The 5,489-nt window shown below is 41.1% G+C and overlaps 1 non-coding gene across 1 annotated transcript; it reads left to right on the forward strand.

The window, feature by feature from the left end:
* Positions 1 to 4,570: 4,570 nt before the first annotated feature.
* LOC130709616 (small nucleolar RNA R71) lies at positions 4,571 to 4,677 on the forward strand. Its single transcript, XR_009010095.1, has one exon. It is a non-coding gene; the product is annotated as a small nucleolar RNA R71 (small nucleolar RNA).
* The last annotated feature ends 812 nt before the right edge of the window (positions 4,678 to 5,489 follow it).

The following is a 5,489-nucleotide window of genomic DNA, read 5'->3' on the forward strand; positions in this document are numbered from 1 at the left end:
AAGACACCTGATGACCCTTATGACATGATCTTTTGTTGTGTAGCTCTTGTTGAGAGGTCGTATGCCAGCTACAAGCAATTGAAATCAGGAGAACATTTCTTCAATGGACTCATTTGGCTCCATGATGAAGGATTCATACTTTTAGATCAAAGACAATGCCTTTGATTCTTTGACTTTCTTGTTTCCTTCATGAGACATCTTCAGAGATTCAAAAATGCCTTTAGCAAACTCACGATCTGTAATCTTCTGGTACTCCTCATAGGAAATAGCACTTAGAAGAATTGCTCTTGCTTTGTGATGTTGTCAGTACAGCTTCTTTTGATCTGCAGTCATCTCTGACCTTGGGATCTTCTTGCCATCTGCATCAACTGGACGCTCGTAGCCATCCACAGTAATATCCCAGAGATCTGCATCGAAACCCAGAAAGAAACTTTCCAGTCTATCTTTCCAATATTCGAACCTTTGACCATCGAACATAGGAGGCTTTGCGTTGTAACCATCTCTTTGAGTTTCACTGGTGGTGGCAGCCATTGTTTTTCACACCGGCCCGGATCACTGAACACTGTTAGGTGTGGTAATCAGAACTTGCGCTCTGATACCAATTGAAGGTATGAAAAACGGTAGAAAGGGGGGGTTTGAATAACGTTTTCAGTACAAAACTACCACCTTAAAGATTTTGACAAATCTTTCGAGAACTTGAGTGCTAAAGATAAGAGATAGAAAAGCACACAAGGATTTTATCCTGGTTCACTTGATAAATCACTCAAGCTACTCCAGTCCACCCGTTAAGGTGATTTCTTCCTTCTTAGAATGAAGGCAATCCACTAATCAGGTAAGAGTTACAACTGCACTTGAAACCTACAAGTGACTAACAATTACACTGACTTAGCTCACACTAAGATTCACTCTCTTAGTCTTCTCTAGGATCCGATCAACCTTGATCTCCTAAAGGAACTAAACAAACTGTTTATCAAAGAAATGTTTACAAGAGATTTGCTTCTAAAAAGCTGATAGTAAACACAATGAATTTCAGATGAAAGAAAGCTTAGAATATTTTGAATATGTCTTGCGCGTATGTATTGCTTCTAGCCGCTTCTTTCAATCTTCAGCCTCTATATATACTCCAAGGATTAGGGTTGAGCGTTGCATGGGAAATGCTACCGTTGGAGGGCAGTTCTGGAAAATCCAGCTTCTGTTGTGGCTGAGAACGTTAGGTAGGTCGTCAGGAAGGTACACTTGCTTTTGTACTTGGATAGCGACTTGACCTTTTAACCTAGGAGACTTCTGATCAGGGGAATACTTCATATTGGAACTTGTGAAGCCGGTTGATCAGAGTCAGAGGGAAAGCACAGATCCTCTGACCATTGTATCTTCTGATTCTGAACTCAGAGGGAAGAACATGGCCTTCAGAGTTTCTTGCTTCTGGACTTCAGAGTTTCCACTATTCAGCTTCTGGATCTTCAGAGTCTTCTACACCATCAGAACATCTGAACCTTCAGTGTTTCTTAGTTATCAGAACTTCTGGATCTTCAGAGCTTCTAGCGACTGAGTCCACATCAGAGTTTGTATAGCTTCAGAACTTCTGAAGCTTTTCCACTGTTCATACTGAACATGGTGAATGCGAAAGCGTTGCTTGGGTTACCCTTTATACACAGTGCTTCTGATTTGTGTGAGATTGAGTTGAGGTCAGAGCCTGTAAATAGCACACTCAGAAAAACACGTTAGAGTACCACAATTGTTCATATCAAAAGGTTAACTTGTAATCATCAAAACATAGAGTTGTACTACTAGATCAAAACTTGATCTTACAAAAGGTGCTTCCTTTTCAAGCAAGTTGGTCATAGGCTTAGCTAATTTGGAGAAGTCCTAATACCCTTGATGTTAGTTGGGGGAGGGAGCTTTTCACTGACTTCAATCTTATCTCTATCAACCTCAATCCCCTTTTCGGATACCTTGTGTCCAAGAACTATGTCATCCCTAACCATGAAATGACATTTTTTCCAATTCATGACCAAGTTTGTCTCTTGACATCTCTTCAAAACCAAAGCTAAATTCTCTAGACAAGCATCAAAATTTGGACCAAAAACAGAGAAGTCATCCATAAAATGATAAATATGTTAATGCAAGTCTCAATCAAATCAGAGAAAATAGCAAACATACACCTTTGGAAGGTGGCTGGGGCATTGCAAAGCCCAAATGACATTCTTTTATAAGCAAACACGCCGTAAGGGCAAGTGAATGCCGTCTTTTCTTGGTCTTCTAGTGCAACACAAATTTGGTTGTACCTGGAGTAACCATCTAGAAAAAAAAAGTATTGATTCCCAACCAACTTATCTAGCTAGCATTTGATCTATGAAAGGCAAAGGAAAATGGTCTATTCTAGTTACCGAATTTAGCCTTCGGTAGTCAATACAAACCCTCCACTTTGTCACTTGACGAGTGGGAATCAATTCATTATTCTCGTTCGCAACCACAGTGATGCCTCCCTTCTTGGGGACCACTTGAACAGGACTTACCCATGCACTATTCGAGATTGGATAAATAACACCCACATCAGCAATTTAATTATCTCTTTCCTCACCACCTCTTTCATGGAAGGGTTAAGTCTCCTTGGGGTTGGACTATTGGTTTATAATTTTCTTCCAGCAAAATTTTATGCATGCAAATCGCAGGACTAATGCCTTTGATGTCATCAATAGTCCAACCCAAAGCCGACTTATGCTCCCTCAAAACTCCTAGAAGCTTCTCCTCTTCCAAGGAAGTGAGAGCACTTCTCAAAATAACAAGTTTATTCTCACCTTCCTCAAGAAAAGCATACTTGAGAGAGGAAGGGAGCGGTTTGAGCTCACTCTTGTCCTTAATTGGAATCTCCTCATCCCTAATTAACTCATCTTTCCAAATCCTTTTTGTGGAGAGGGATGAGACAGATTCTAATTGAGAGAGAGTAGCATTTACCTCATGGTACAACGAATCCAGTTCACTTTCAAGGTCTTGGTCCTCTATATCCAACTCCTCCATAATTGTTGTTTCCTAGGGATCCTTAACAGATATCCAAACAAACTCTTCATACACAAGCTCATCGACCACTTCACAACGAAAAATTTCCTCATCCGCTCGGTGTTTTAAAGAGTCGAAAAATATTAAAGAGGACCTCATCATCACCTACTTTCAGAGTTAGAGTTCCCTTAGCTACTTTAATCTCAGCCTCACCAGTGGCTAAGAAAGGTCTCCCCAGTATGAGAGGAACTTTGGAGACCTCTTCCATGTCCAGAATAACAAGATCCACTGGGAAGACAAACTTATCCACTTTCACTATTACATCTTCAATGATCCCATAAGGATTTTTTAGGGATCTATCCGCCATTTGCAAAGAAATCATAGTAGGGATAACCTCTCCTAAGTTCAACCTCTTAAACATGCTAAGCGGCATCAAATTGATACTCGCTCCCAGGTCGCACAAGGCTTCAACAACAGTCAACCCCTCAATCTCCACTGGGATAGTAAAACTCTCAAGACCTCTTCTCTTCTTAGGCATTTTTCCTTGCAAAATGGCACTACATTCCTCGGTCATCATGATAGTTTCATCAGCCTCACTCAACTTTCTTCTCTTACTGAGGATATCCTTCATGAACTTAGCGTAGATTGGCATTTGCTCCAAGGCTTTAGAAAAAGGAATATTGATGTGGAGTTTCTTAAAAACCGCCAAAAACTTAGGAAACTGTTTATCCAGATTTTTCTTCATCAAAACCTTGGGAAATGGAATCTTGCGGAATTCGGGAAGATGAGTGCTCACAACTTTAGTTCTTACAGGCTCACTCGCTCTTTTCTCTGTGACACCCTCATCTTTTTCCTCTACTTCCTCATTTTTCTCTCCCTCAACATGTTTTTATGTTTAATGCAACACTCTCCCACTCCTAGTGGTAACAACAGTAGTATTTTCTTGATTAGACAAAATTAAAGCATCAGAAGAGAACTTACCTTGATGTATCTCGGCCATTTTCTTGGCCAACTGACCAAATTGACTCTCTAAGTTCTTTATAGCCACCTCTTGATTCTTGTAATTGCTCTCTGAGTGATTGATGAAACTTTCGAGCAGTTCCTCCAAACTCCTCTTACCACCGACCCTTCCAACAACTTGTGTTTGGACTAAAGGTCCACAATTTGAGGATGGGACTTTCCTTTCTTGAGCTATAGCTTTAACTTCATTGTCCTCAGGATTGACAGAAAACAATTCAATAGCATGGGGTCCTCCACAGGACTTGCACTCCACATAAGTCATTCTTGCACCAATCGCCTTGGTCTCCTTTATATGCATTTGAATCTCCACCATTTGTTCGGAGAGTTTATGTTGAAGGCCATAAGCTTGTCATAAGCTTCAACTTCAAACATACTCCTTCGGGTTTGGTGATCAGTTCCAGAGTTCATAGCTCTCGTTGCCATCTTTTCTATCAAGTCATACCCCGCTTGTGGGGTAAGAGCATCAAACTCGCCACTTGAAGCCGCATTCAAGCCCAACCTCGAAGGGTATTGTAGACCATCATAGAACTTTGCAACTAATTCAGCTTGGGTGAGATTATGTTGAGGACATTTCCTCAAGAGATTCTTAAAACGTTCCCAAGCTTCGTAAAGACTCTCCTCCGGAAGTTGCACAAATATCATGATGTCATTCTTCAATTTCCTCAAAAGGGCTCTTGGGAAGAAGCTCGTCGTGAATTTTTCTGCAAGGTCTGCCCAAGTAGTTAGGATCCCTTGAGGTTGTGAGTTTAGCCAATCCTCAGCTGCAACCTTCAAAGAAAATGGAAACAGGCTCAACAGAATTGCATTCGATGGAACATTGCTCACCCGATAAGTGTTGCAATTACGGATGAACCTCTCCATATGAGCATGAGGATCTTCCAAGGCACCTCCACCATCTTGCCTTTGGCTCACCAAGTTGATGAATATCGGTCTCAATTCGAAGTTGTCGACTCCCTCGGGAAAGACAATACTCCTGGGATAATTATAACTCATAGAAGACGAAGTGAGCTCCCGAAGACACCGGTTATCATTCTCAACTTCTTGTTCACGTAATCGGAGGGTGATCCCCTCCTGGATTCTTGCCTCAATGTGGGCTTGCATCTCTTCCTCCGTCATACGGCCACCCATGATGGCGTCCACCGCAAAACTTTCCTGAAACGCTAAACAGAGAGAGATTAGTAGCACTAATTCTAGGCAAAGTTCAAAACCAATATAAAACCACAAACTAAAAACTTAAACCAAAAACCACAAACAATTCCCCAGCAAAGGCACCAAAAACTTGTTGGTCAATCTGCAAGTGCACAGAAACACTTGGTTTAAATTTATCGAACCACCGGGAATTGGAATGCGAATTCAGTTTAAGCCTCGAGTTCACGGTAGGAAAGCGAGTAAAATTCAGTTTTAAGATTGATTGTTGAGGCACTTAGTTAACAAGCTAACAAAGGTTTAAGTGTGAAAATACGATGATGAAA

The sequence above is a fragment of the Lotus japonicus genome, chromosome 3 (genome assembly GCF_012489685.1).
Source record: "Lotus japonicus ecotype B-129 chromosome 3, LjGifu_v1.2".
Taxonomy (NCBI): Eukaryota; Viridiplantae; Streptophyta; class Magnoliopsida; order Fabales; family Fabaceae; genus Lotus; species Lotus japonicus.